The sequence below is a fragment of the Dermacentor andersoni genome, chromosome 6 (assembly GCF_023375885.2).
Source record: "Dermacentor andersoni chromosome 6, qqDerAnde1_hic_scaffold, whole genome shotgun sequence".
Taxonomy (NCBI): Eukaryota; Metazoa; Arthropoda; class Arachnida; order Ixodida; family Ixodidae; genus Dermacentor; species Dermacentor andersoni.
Genome location: NC_092819.1, coordinates 89,148,462 through 89,163,479, shown reverse-complemented (window position 1 = coordinate 89,163,479; position 15,018 = coordinate 89,148,462).

Genomic DNA, 15,018 nt, shown 5'->3' with positions numbered 1-15,018 from the left:
AAGCTTCCTGTGAGTCCCAGATGCCTCTAATGAGGGCTGCTGCTGCTGCTGATAACTTAGTGATCTATATTAAGTTGCAATAGTTGAGTAATGGATCGGAGTGGTGGCAAATTGTCAGGAAGCCTGTGTAAGCAACTTGCATCCTACGCTATTGCAATCTATCTATCTATCTATCTGTCTATCTGTCTATCTGTCTATCTGTCTATCTGTCTGTCTGTCTGTCTGTCTGTCTGTCTGTCTGTCTGTCTGTCTGTCTGTCTGTCTGTCTGTCTGTCTGTCTGTCTATCTATCTATCTATCTATCTATCTATCTATCTATCTATCTATCTATCTATCTATTCATCTCTCTATCTATCTATCTATCTTATCTCGTAAGGTTTCTTGTCCCTGTGGTAACTACGCTTCCATCTCTTTCGTGCTTTTTTTTTGCTTCAATAGTTTAAGCGTTGCTTGCTTGTCTTGACTGCTACGAGTTGCGACCGCGCTTGTAGTAAGGTACCTTCCTGCAACCTCAGCGTCATCTAAGTGTCGTCACTTTCTCAATAGAAAGGAGGCTGCTTCCGAAAATCGTAATGTTATGCACGAAGGCGGGAAAATTAAGCAGTTGAGTCCGTATGCCATGTCGATTCCTCTAGCCGAAATGTCAACGGTATTGAAGGATGTGTACTTACTGAAAGAGTGGGATCCGCAGCAGTATGGATAAGTAGTACATGATCGCGACGGCGGTCGACCACACCTGCTCTTGCCAGCCGTGACGAATGATCAACCAGATGAAATGATAAGGACTGCGCACTCCTTTGCTGCAAATTCAGGTCAAAAAAATTATCGGGAAAATAATAGCAGGACACCTACTTCATAGCGATTGTCTTTCTTTTATTTGTTCGTGATCATCAATTGCGTATAATTGCTGATACCGGTGGTAAGGGTGGTGTGCGAGCAAATAAGGAACTGCAAATAAGGACTACTCTGTATCTCGCTTCTTTGAAAGCATCTGCGGAGCCGCAGTACTAGCCTCCTTACACCGCTCAATGAAGAAAAAAGTCTGAACAATTTTCTTTACAGCTTCCTAAAGCACGGACGTATTATGCTTTAGCGCTGTGCCATGAGCACCCGCAAGCAGAGATTCAATAATCTGGGCGTTAGTATCACAGATTCACGCACCTCGCGGGCGCGCCGCTAAATGGCGCAGCATGTCCAAAGCGAGAAACAATTAAGGAAGTGTATACGAAAATGCTAAAATGAAAAACATGTATGGCACATGCCTGAATAAATCAAGCACGCTAGCGACTATTTGTCACCACCCCGTTTAAAAGGGGACATCAACAAATCATCATCACCACCATTATCATGGAGGCAAAGGAAGGAGTCCGGCTGCAAGACAAGCCTCATATATGAAGTGTTTTGATGCGTAAGCATTCTAGGGCTACCTCCCTCGGAAACCTGTCCCTCCCTCCGTACGTCTGTCTGTAACGCGTGAAACGATGCGCTCCCTAGGTATACATGGTGTGCTATGGGAGTATGTATGAGAATGCGTTATAAATATGGATGACAACTGAGCTGACTGAAACCAAAGCTTACACACTATTTGCCAAGTTCCACTAGGGAGTTTCTGCAGTATTGTTTTAGCGGCCCCAGCATCCAGTGACACTTTTCTTTTTGTGCAGCACTTCCTCACCTTCTGACACGATCGACTTGAGACGAAATTCAAAATAAATCAGAAAAAAAAAGAACAGTACAAAATTCATGGGTTTCATTATGGATATAATATCAGAGCATAAGATTAGTTACAAGTTGATTTACTGAAATCTGTGGAGGGATTAGCGGTAATTACAAATCACTGATAACCGCACACCAAAGCAGAGAACCGTAGATTTTAGACCCGCCACGTCAGCATGATTTGGCGAAATTTCTGGAAACCCAGAAGTAGAAAGCGGAAGTAATTACGTCACTAATTACGTCACACACATGAAGGTAGCATGATATTTAACAACCCAATTAATAGAAAACAGTTGCCAGACAAACTGAACATCTGCCTAGAAGAGCGGGTGTGACGTCACTCATTCCTCTCTCGCTTCTCCCCTCCCGGCGCTCACCTGCTTACTCACTTGTTCACTCGCTTGCTCGCAACAGCTGCGCATGCGCGCTCGTTACAAGCTCTGATGCCACAACCGGAAAGGGCGCGTAAGGTGAGCTTCGTGCTCCACTCGCTAGGGGGCTACGCCCCGCCAAGTGGCGCGCGCGGCGCTTCCTCCCCGCCCTCTCTCGTCCCTCGCCCGTATAGTAATGCCAGGGGAAAGGCATTCGCTCGCCTAACCTAACACTAATGCCGAGTTGCGAGTGTCACTAAAAGACGCTTAAGTCAAAGGTTAGCGTAGCCTTTTTTATTTACACGATTTAGGGCGATGGGGGGGGGGGGGGTGTTGGCGCAGAAAGACAGTGGTTGCTACACCTTGGCTCTCGAATATGTGGTACATATAAAGTAGAGTTTAAAGTTACAACAAGCTTGCATTATCATATAAAATTCAAAGTAACACCACGACATTACAAACACACTCTTAAAGCAATAATACAAACCACAATATTTACAAAACGGTGACATTAGAAAGAAACACTCGGACACCGATGCGAACAACAATGACGTGTTTAGGCCGTGACATTGTGGTGCTTCACTATATTGCTCGAACGCTGATCGCATTAAACGCCGGAGGTAATCGCAACATGGGTATTGCTCAAATTTTTTAGTGCTGCGTCCATAACGTAATGGTTTGAGCACTGGGCTTCTACGCTGGGCGGTCAGAGTTTGAAACTAGCCATTGCAGATGCTATATATATATATATATATATATATTTAGGTCAAGAGAGAGAGAGAGATGCAAATGAGAGAAAGGCAGGGAGGTTAAACAGAGTTAGAACCTCCGGTTTGCTACCCTGCGCTAGGGGAAGGGAAAGGGGAAGTAACGACGGAAAGAATAGCGTGAGAAAAAAATATGAAAAGGGACGGAATGCGGTCATTATAGTCTGTCTAATAAGCCGCTGTCACGTAAAAAGGTCAACAAAGCCTTGACCGACTTTCGATGCGACGACAGTTCATGTCGGCATTCCAAAACTGACTGTTCTGAAAGTGGCCTGTCGTCAAGGCGTGCCAATGCGGTCGCTAGTGACAGCTGGTGCGCGCTGTATTGAGGACAGTGGCAAAGTACGTGTTCGATAGTCTCCTCGCTGCCGCAGTGACTGCAAGCCGCGCTGTCGTCCATACCGACTCGGAAGGCGAAATATCTTGTGTAGGCGACACCAAGCCACAGTCGGCAAAGTACTGCTGTTTCGAGTCGAGAGAGTCCAGATGGAGGTCGAAGTCGAAGGGATAGGTCCAGTCGGTGTAGACGTGTATGCTTCAAGCTTGGTGTGTTCCATAATGTTTTGATGGCTTCATTTGCAAGCACACGAATTTTCATTGCAGCGTCTGTTCTTGAGAATGGAATGGAGTCTTGCAAGCCCTCCTCATGTGCAGATCGTGCTGCTGCGTAGGCATGTTCATTGCCCATTATGCCACAGTGGCTTGGAATCCACTGTAACGTGATGTCGTGTCCTTGCTCGACGAGGTGGTGAAGCAGCAGTCTGATTTCTAGAACTAGTTGTTCGTGGGGTCCTCGGCGTAAGGCAGAAACCAAACTATGAAGAGCAACCTTGGAGTAGCTGAACAGGCTCCATTTCTGGGGCAGTTCATCAGAAATTAAGCTAAGTGCACAACAAGTAGCAGCAAGCTCCGCGGCATTCGATGTAGTCTGGTGAGATAGTCGAATCTTTGTGGTGGAAGGTTTCGCAGGAGAGATCACCGATCCTGCGGACCCATTTACCGCGGTTGAAGCGTCAGTATATAGATGATGATGCTCGTTGTACGTCTCGTACAGCAAGAGCAGTGAAAGCTGCTTGAGTGCTGGAGACGAGAGTTGGGCTTTTGTTCGTATTCTTGGTACCGTTAGTCAAATCTTTGCTTGGGCCAAGCACCATGGTGGAAACGGAACTTTCGCTGGAGCTGTATAACCTGATGGAAGGTATGCACGATAGGGCAGGACTGTTTCACAAAAAGAAGCACTTGGTCGATCGTATTCAAGTCAAGGTTGTCACTAAGGTCACATAAGCAACTAGAAACGTGCATACATACATACATACATACATACATACATACATACATACATACATACATACATACATACATACATACATACATACATACATACATACATACATACATACATACATACATACATACATACATACATACATACATACATACATACATACATACATACATACATACATACATACATACATACATGCATGCATGCATGCATGCATGCATACATACATACATACATACATACATACATACATACATACATACATACATACATACATACATACATACATACATACATACATACATACATACATACATACATGCATGCATGCATGCATGCATGCATGCATACATACATACATACATACATACATACATACAAACTTCGAAGGAGGGGAAGAGCCAGAAAAAGCTATCGCCTTAATATCCTTCTCCCATGTCTGCCAACTGAGTACCTGATACATCAAATACTGCGAAGCTGCATAAGCGACTTCGTACACTCTTCTGGCATACGCATATGTTTGTTAGCGGTTCTTGCAATGATTCATCAGCCAAGCCGCCTGCGTGTTATTGCTGACATCTTGGCCATACGGCCGATTCGGGGCTCAGGGCTTTCACACAGGTGGCGTTGCTGGACAACGCCATAAGCTTTCACTGGCGTCGCTGTAGACAAACGCCTTGCTGACCTCCAATGCGGAGACGGTAAAATGAGACGTGAGACGCAACATTTCCGGGTGGCTATTCAAAAGAAATTAAAAAAAAGTTTGTCTGGTTTGCTTTCTGCTTTTACATAGAGACAGGCTCTTCGGCACGCAAGGTAGCCTCAGGAGCCGATCAGCAGCGACCGGGAGTCCTGACTGTGGCGAGAGCTGAAGCTGGTGAAATCGGTGAGCGACAAGGAGCGATGGCCTCGTCGCCTTTGGGTCATATGCAACGTTGTCCCAGAGTTTAACGGCTCGGCTCGCGGATCTTCTCGACATGGATCCGTGATTCGCAGGGGATGCAGGCAGCGTGGCTGCGCCATTGTGCCACCACCATCAACATCTCGGCCTGACTCATGCGCCTGTGACACGCACATCCAGCCTGGGACCGGAGCACGACGAACGGCGACCAGAAAGCTACCAGCTCTGTATATATATATATATATACATATATATATAATGTATTGCGAATCCGTGCTTAGTGTGTAGAGAGAGCTAGAGAAACCAAGGCGAAGAATGGCAGGGAGGTCAACCCTCCACTGGGGCAAGGGAAAGTGGAAATAGAAAGAGGAAAGTAGCGGGAGAGAGTGAGCATTGTGTGTGCACGCAGCACAGCGCCTTGAAATAAGTCCAAGCAAGTGCCCCGCCAATGTAATAGACTGCCGTCATTCTGCTGCCTGAAGCTAGTCTTAGCGCATCCCCATAGCTGGTGATGCGCGTTGAAATCACCTGGGAAGACCAAAAGGCTAGTGCCAGCAGTACGTTGCAGTACGGGGCAGTATATTGTTAAAGTAAACTGCGACCTTTTGGAGTTCAGTGCGAATAGAATGCTGCGGGTGAGCCATGATACTTACTCAAGACTTGCAAACACTGAACAGAAGGCATCCAGCACTTGCACTGCAGGTCGCGCTGATAGATTATGCAGGTTATTCAAGTACATTCGAAAGGCATTCATCAGAAACAGAAGAATTATAACGACTTGCCGGTCTTCGTCGGGCAATTTGTCAGTAACCCACGCTCTGCCCTCTACAACTGTGCGCTGTATCACTTGACGTGGCTTCGGCTCCGATGTGGCATCGGTTGCGGCTTCGGTTCTGCCTTCTGCTGTGGCTCTGGCTTCGGCTGTGGTTTTAGTAGTGCGGACTACGTTATATTATTCTCCGCCATGAGCTTGTTGTCAGATCTAGATTGGATTCCAGCAGGCCTAGGGTGCAGAGCAAGAGGTATCGTCAGTTGTGGCACACTCTTCACTGAGGTATCGGCGTTCTTTGAAGTCCGACAGTGTCGGGAACGTCGCTTTCTAACTGCCGCAACAGCTTACCGACGAGACGAACGGTCTCTCGCGATCTGCTTCAAGACCGCTTTTTCCTTCTTCATTTTGGCGCAGTCTTTCGAGGAAGCATCATGGATCGCAAGAAAATTGTTGCATCTGTGGACCGTGGCTGCACAGAAGTTTTCAGTGTGGGGCTCGCTGCAGCCTGAGCAAGCTCTCGTATTCTCACACACGGCGCTCACGCCTCATAAAGTGCGGCGTTGGAGTGGCCTTAGGACAAATGGTTCAGGCACAGGATGCCTGAAGTGGCCCACCTTGACGTGTGAAGGGCGAGACTCGCCCTTGAAAATTATGTTCACTAGGTGTGTAAGTGTGCGATAAAGGAAATAACGTGGCATTTTATCGTAATTGGGTTTTGTTTCTGCTTGGGGCCGACATCGATTTACCTGACAGATATCATACACACCAGTTTTCGTATATCAACTCGTCATTATGCACCTGCGTAGTTCCAATATGACACTTAAAGGCACACTTGCCCAAGCGTATACTTACTTCTTTTTTATAAAATCTTGTGATTCATCCTCGGTTTGCGGGTGGCACCGCAGACGCCATGTCGACCTTGGGATGTCCTTTACGACGAGCTTTGTTTTGATCATCGTGTTCCTTAAGTGTCTGTTTAACAAACGTGCAAAAACCATGCGATATAATGTCATCTTTATCAGAGCAGATATAAATAGGCCTTATTTTTATACTTCGTACATGATTCTGCTGATCAACAATGCTGTGGCCTAATTAATGGTTTTCATGCGTTCCAATACTTCCAAGAGTTTGCTAGAAGCTGTCACTGACTTTTCCGGAAAGTAGAAAGGTTCTCTATGAGTACTGTATAATGTATTTGTGCGGTGTAGCGCCGCGAAAGCGGAAAGAGTTTAAAACATTGCTCTTCGTTTTGCTTTTGGCTCTTACACGCGTCATTTTAGTTTGTCGAGTGGCTTGTCTCGTTTAAGTTCACCTGCCCCTGAAGATGGAAGTCAGTTGCTCAGGCAAAAAATTTTACGTTGAAGTTTCTATTCCAAAATTGCTTTAAGTAGTAGTCAACATCTTTTGAATTCATCTTGTTTATCCGCGTTCTTAGATAATACTAATAAAATCACAGGAATACATTTCAGTTCAATCTTTCAAAATGTCATTTTTTCTATGAACGCAAGGGAAATGGAAGAGGTTGTCTACGGTAGGTGGAGTTGCAACAGTTACGTCCAAATAGCTTTATTTTTCGTTTTACACGTTCGATTAAGCTTAAATATCTTCTTTCTTATGTATCTATAATCTCAATTCATCCGTTCTCATTGTTGTACCGTACCCTGTCACTGTAATGCCATAATTTGACACTGTATGTTTGTAATAAAAGAATAAATATAACGCGAAGTGTGTTTGGAACTATTCGACTGCATATAAAATATTTTGCATGGACCATCTTGATTATTTTGCCTTCAAATTAAGGAAAACACTGAATTACTGCAAAGCTTTTGGTAAACCTTCTATGCATTCCACTGAAGGTGTGTTATGGTCTGCTGCGATAGACGACTCAACCTATCGGGCTCGGCAAAATGATTACTTCATTTTAAACCATGATCTATATTTTAACCGGAAGCTTGTGCATATCTGAAGATAGTCCAGAAAAGTATTCGAGTGTTATTCTCTTGCCAGTTATTCAGCCATAAAGAAAAGTGGTTCTGAAAATTATACATTTTTAGTAAAATGCGGGCTTGCCCGAAATTTCTGTTTACTCACTTGTACACAATTGTCAGAAAAACCTTCGAAAATGGACAGCAGTAATCCGAGTCATGTTGCTTTCTTGGCTGCAGTAAAGAAATAAGCGTCGTAAATGCGTAGTTACTTGTCAGGCAAGTGCAAATGAGATAAATTACGTTAATGTTTATCCGCGTATCCACAATGAACGATTATATTTCCGACACCTTCGGGCGATCACCAACGCAAGAACTCATACGCAAGGATAAATCGTAAATATGAAATTAGCGGCGCCACACAGATTCTGGAACACCCATCAACTTTTATACTGTCTGGTACAATCTGCATAAAATTCTAGCGTAAGCTCACACGTTGGTGCGTTTCTCTTTATTTTCGGAAAACACTACAATAGGACCCGCAAGTCAGTCTGCTACACTGCATAAAAAACATTGGTACTACTGTGAGCTCTTTTAAATGTCTATTTTGACGCAAATGCTGATAGTTTATTTTAACCGAGAAGAAGACTGGACAAAGGCCATCACAGACCTGAGACAAGGCGTCCAGCTCCTAGCTGTCCAGAGAGCCCGTGAACGAACGGAGTGGCACGGCCTCTCTGTTCCGACGTGGGACTAGCCAACGGCAGGGTAGGGATCTACCTAGCAGGCCCCGTGCCTAGCACCTCAGAACCCCAATAAAGTCGTTTACAACTACTACAACGTTCACTACTTATAGCTCTTGATCTATTGACAGTATTTATCCCATTAAGGAAAAAGAAGATGGGAAATTTGGGTTGTTTCATTCTTTTTGCAAACCAGCTCAACGTTACCATAACTTGTGCTTAGGTGGCTTGCACTTAGTGCTTAGTGAACACGCCATTTCACACACACACAAACACACACACACACACACGCACACGCACACACACACACACACACACACAAAGGCGCGCGCGCGCGCGCGTAAATCTGCAGATCTCACAAATATGTGGGAATCAGTTACAAGCGAAGATTTATTTAATATTTACTAAAATGTCTTCACTCTTACGTAGCTCAAAGCACGTCGCTCAATGTGCGCTCTGATCCCATTTTGTTAGCATAACTTATTTCGCCACTAGGCTGCTTTTGGTGCAGACTTCTGCGGGTTAAAGCTTTCTTTGCTCAATTTACAGTAACTGTGGAATACCAGACGGATTTGAGCCTCCCTTTTAGGTGCTATTACGAAGGAACCCTTGAAGAATTAGGAATCCGGGAAGTATACATGCCTTAAGCTCCGACAGTCTCAATTGTGCAATTGAAATATGTGGCCCTAAGTGACTTATGCGGCAATTACAAATTAGGGAACTTTATATAATAAATGGGGTTCTCGCATTCCTACTGAACTTTAGATTAACATGCCATGCAACACAAAAAGTAACCTCATTTTATCTTTTGCTTTGCACAACTGAATTTCCATATAAATGCACGTAAAAAGGGATGCAAAAACTCCAATTGACCTGTCTAAGTATGTCTAAGCATATCCCCAAATTTAAGCTGCCCCACCCCCAAATTAAAGTTGGTCCACATCTAAATTTGAAGCTGACCTACCTCCCAATTTAAGTTGGGCCACGTCTGAACTTAAGTTGGCCCATCCCCAAATTTCAGTTGGCGCACATCCAACTTTAAGTTGGCCCACTGCCAAATTTCAAGTTGACCCACCCCTCAATTTTAGTTGGCCCATCCCGAAATTTAAGTTGGCCCACCACCAAATTTAATTTCGCCCTTGTCCAGATTTCAATTTGACTCATATTCAGATTTATGCTTGCCCACCTCCAAACATCCGTTGGCTCACCACTACTATCAGCTTCTTCATGCATTTTCTAATGACATCTATGTACCTCTATGGGTATTCGCTTCTTGTTCTTATTTTCTTATTTTAACCTGTTACTTATTGCTTATAAAGCTACCAATCATCTGCATTTACAATGTTATAACGATTAAATGTCTTAACTTTGCAAATTGCGTATTTCTGCGCAGGTACAAAGCATTGCTCTTTTCGCGTGATGGGGCTGGAGTACTCGCCAAAGAATTCTTCTGCATTTAAAGTGGTTCTTGAGCCGTGGAATGATTCAGAAGTACAAAACGGAGCTCTGAAACCTTTACGAGATCTATTAACGAGCAATGCTGTTAACTTTCATTCTAGACACTTTGTAGAGCTTTGTTTCTTTTTCATTGCCATCTTCATTTGATGATCTCTTCTTTTTTTGTCAACATTTCCCAGTTTTTGTGGTTTGTCCTCAGTTACGCATTTCTGGATTCATCGCTAAATTGCGTAAATGCTTCCTCTCGACAGTGCGGTTTTATTCTGTTTCCTGTTCTTCATCCGTTCCGTTACGTGAACATTTTTCCAGGTCTAGATTTGTGAATGATTTTTTTTTCTTTTATTCCAGCTGCTATAGTCTAAAATTTTCTTCCATTACTTGTTCTTCTGCAGGTGGTCGCTTATGTGTTCATTTGAACCAAGTGTATGAATCACCTACTACGTATCCCTGATTCAAGCGTGCCAACACTATAATGTCCATCAAGATTTCTTTCTTCTTAATTTTTTTTTCACATGACATTTCCGTTTCTTCGCATGACTATCAGATGTTATAATGACAACGATGAAAGTGGACCGCATTTCGAATGTTGTCGAATAACCAAACCGATCACTCAGCGTACCTCAAGCTTCTGTGGGACAGTAGGCCTGTCGGCAAACCCAGCTGTCAAAAAATTTCCCAAAGTTAAGTATGCGCAGCAGGTGAGAAGCATCGCTCTGTTCACAGTTTCAATCCGAAGCATACTGTGATACGGTGTGATCTGCAATTGAGCAAGAGAAAAAAAAAAAGATCAAGCACTTTCCATTGCTGCCCTTAGAGCGTGTGCCACAGTGTAGCGTCAGTCTAATTTTGTCACGTGGTAATGACCGGAATAATAAGGCACGTCCTTATTTGATTCAGGGTCATTTTCCCTGTCTCTGTCCGTAACAAGTACGATGAGAGACAAAATTCGGTCGAAGCACTTATGTGCACAAGTTACACAGTAGGGCGGCAGCGTCGCTCAATTGCTAATACCTGCCGTGTGTTGAAGCACAAAGTCAAAAATGGGTGTAATTTTACACGTCACGTAAAAAATGTAAGGAATGCGCCAAGCACATTGCACAAAATTGCGGAATTCAGACTAGTAATATTAACACCTGCTGTTTCACTGCCGCTCTTAGTGGTCCAGGTTTACAGTGACTTCATGTGTTATGATAAATGTGCGTTATATATATGGATAGTGATCCGCAAAGGCATCTTGCTTCCAACTTTATGCAGCTCGGCTATGTGAGGGACAGAGGCTATGTTTGGCCTCTGTGGCGACATTCTTTACGGAGCGCAATGCAAGAACATCACCTCTAGCGACGTGGTTCTACGCAATGGTTCTCGTCCGGCTCAAAGACGTTCATCGCCAAGTTGGACGCAATGTTAACACCAGACATCCCTTCACACTCAAGCTTATTCATCAAGAAGAGGCAAACGGCAGGCATTCTTCATAAGTTGCCAGCGTAATATACACTGAGAAATCTGCCATAAATTCGGCTTTACGAGAAATATGGCTATCACCATATCTTTACGTGATTGAAAGTTCCTCAAGAATGTGGGATAAAAAGGAGAGCGAAAGAACAAAAGTCTGTTTCTCAACTGAACATTCTTTTAAAAAGGTGGTGAATGCTTATATGCACATGGGCACCGCGGTAATTAGGGATGCAGAATGTGAGTTGATCAACGACACCATGACTTCACAATATCAGTCACTTCCACATAAGGGTATCTACGAAATACTGTTACACTCAGCGCCACGTTTTTTGTTAAAAAAATTTTTTCGAATAGTTCAAGTGCAGTCGTATCATGGCTCTCGTTCAAAATTTTTACTTCATTGAGGAGAGGCTTACAGATGCATTGCTTGCAATGATATGCTAAATACAAGCCAGTTCCGCTTAATGTAAAGCGTTCTTGCTTTCTTAATAGTTCGTTGAGACACATTCCGGTATGACCTGCCGTAAAACCCGGAATGTAGGTCGACCCGTAGACATTAATTCACAAAAAATGGGTTAAAAAAAGAAGGATATAGGACGGTAAATAAAAATGACCGGTATATAAGACGGGGATCGCGTTTTTGCCGTGCTCTTTCTTTTTTTTTTTTTAATGCGAGGATAAATGCCTCAGGGCATAGAAGGGTATGTGATGGGGGTGAATAAGGATGATTAAATGAATGAAAAAAGATTTGCTGACTTAATGAAGTCCAAAAGGGATCGATAATGCGGCCCCTGCGTCCAAGCAGTGTAATGGCTCAGATTATGCGGCGAGAGTCCCGCTGCTGCGAGGTGCCGGAGCCTCGTCGGTTTCAGTGCAGGGCAAACCCACAGCAGGTGGTGGATGTCGGCTTCAACATTTCGCGACTTGCAGTGTGGACACTCAGGACGAGGATATAGCGGGCGAAAGTGCGGCCACTTCCTAGTCACGGCAGGAGTGAGGGCTACCCCGACCCGGATCCTCCGAAGCGCAACCTCCTCTGCACGGGTAAGACCGCGGGGGAGGTTTACCGCACACGGAGGTATGAGAGCACGTGTGCGGCGCCGGAGGTGCTCCTTTCTTGTTAAAGGGAGGGTGGCATCATCTAGGTGAAAGAGTTGAGGCAGTGACGATGGAGAGGTCGCTAGACGGGTCGCAGAATCCGCACGGCTTTGGAAGCTTAGAAGGTCGCGTGGGATCCACTCGACAGATATTGGCTGCGGGATGCGTGCCGCCAGAAGATGGATCTGTTGGCATATGTCAGGGCTGCGACTGACGCGTCGCAGAAGCCGCGTCGCCTGGAGGGCATCAGTGCGGATGACGATGCGGGCCGTGGGGACCATGGGAAAGGCGGCTACAGAGCACAACGCTTCTCGGATAGCAAGGAGTTCAGCACAAAAGGAGGAAGGAGGTTCTTGGACTTGAAATCGGGTCGTCTTATTAAGGGTAGGTGCGCATGGGCAATAAATTGCAGTGGTTGTTTCACAGCCCTTAATGCTTGCATCAACGTAAAGGACGATGGAGCCAAGCGGCAGGTGGGCATCTTGAGCTACAATTCGGTCACGAAGCGACGCCGCCGCGTGAGTTGATGTCGGGCGATGTATATCAGTTGGCTTGTTATCACTCAGGTGTACAAAACTCCAGGGAGGAAGAACTGGCGATGGTGGTGGTAGAAGCGAGTTCGAGAAAGCGTAAGCCCTGAGAGCACACGGTGCGTGTGAAAGGCTGGTCTTAAGCTTGCGAGCATCACGTCGCTGCTGCACCAGCTCATCTAGTGTGTTGAGCTGTGCATTTTCTTGGAGAGCCACGATCGGGGTGATGCGGGGAAGGCAAGTGATGACCCTCAGTGCCTCGCGATTAACAGCCTCAAGGCGATACCATTGTGCCCTCGTCAAATGCTGGAATTGGGCTTGATAAATAAGGCGTGGTTGCACTACCGCCTTCACCAATTGTCGCGCAACATATGAGCGGGCGCCGCCCATTTTAGGAGCAATGCGCCTAATCAGACCCAACGTCTGAATTGCCTGCTTTTTAGCGCTGGAGAGCCAAGCAGTTCCGGTTCCCGACTCGTGTACCATCAGACCCAGAATTTTTATAGTTGAACATTGTTGAAGAGGGGTTCCGGACAGATGAAGACGAATGGGTGTTCCAGAGAGTTTACGCCGGCCCCAGCGAATGGCGACTGACATGTAAGCAGATTTGCTGACGGAAAGCCTAAGGCCGACCGAAGCGGCGTAAGTCGCCGTGATATCTAAAGCTGATTGAAGGGCAGCGGCTTGAGTCTGCAGGTCGTGATGAGTGCTCCATACCGTAATGTCATCAGCGTACAACAAGAACTTTATGTCGGGTACATCGTGCAAGCGCCATGCAAGCGGGATGAAAGCAATATTGAATAATGTGGGTGATAATACAGATCCCTGGGGTACGCCACGAAGAGGGACAAATAAGCCGACGGCGTCACCACTGAGGTGAATTGCAATATGTCGGTCTTCAAGGAAAGATTTGACAATATGCCGTACTCTAGGGGGAAAATGCAGCATGTCAACTGAAGCCAAGATGGCAGCATGACTGATGTTATCATACGCCTTTTCGACGTCCATAGCGAGGACAGTACGGACACTGTGGCTACGAGTTGACGATAAAACCGAGGATGCCAAGACAGCCAGCCCATCTTCAGTATCTATGGATGGACGGAAGCCAATTTGAGCAGGGTGGTAGAAACCGTGGTGCTCTAGCCACCACGACATTCGTGTGGCTAGCATTTTCTCAGCAAGCTTGCACAACGTTGACGTTAGGGAAATGGGTCGGAAGTTGCCAAGGTCAGTCGGCGGCTTGCTTGGTTTCGGAATCGGGATCACAATAGCTGACTTCCAGCCTGGAGGGACAACGCCATCTAGCCATACCTTGTTAATGGTGTCGAGGAGTTGAGGCAGCACAGCGGAACTCAGGTTCTTGTAGGCCTCATAAGTTATAGAGTCTGGACCTGGTGCTGTCTTGCGACTGGTACCATCTATCGCTGCAAGCAGTTCAGGCATGGTGAAAGAGCTTGCAATCCCCTCGGAGTCTGCTGTAGATGGTAACCTGTCGATATGTGTCGGAATGCCTGCCAAGGGAGCACCATTGGCTGTTTGAGGCAACACGTCGTACTGCGGGAAAAACTTCTGGGCTGCTTCTCTGGCGAAATCATCCGGCGACAAGCCAGCAGCGAAGCAGGCTGTGGCTGCCGCGTCTGGACGGCGGCCACCATGTTCCATGGCACGGAAGGTTCGCCAGAGAGAAGCATTCGATGTCTTGGATGAAAACCGCTCACACCACGTATGCCAGTGCCTCCGCGAGAGGTCGCGTTCATATCTGCGGGCCTTAGCAGTAAGGAAATTCAGTCTTGTACATGCTTGTGCAGAAGTGGGGTCTCGGGATGCTGCCAGCTCAGCTTGTCTACGAGCAGCCCACAAGTTGAGCAGGCCGATATCCGGTGCCGGTCGATCGACGTCTACCAAGGTGATGGTTGTAGCTTCATTGAGCGCGCTTTGTATGCGGTCAACAAGTAGTGGTGACGAGTCCACAGAGGTATCTTGGAGAACGGCGCGAAA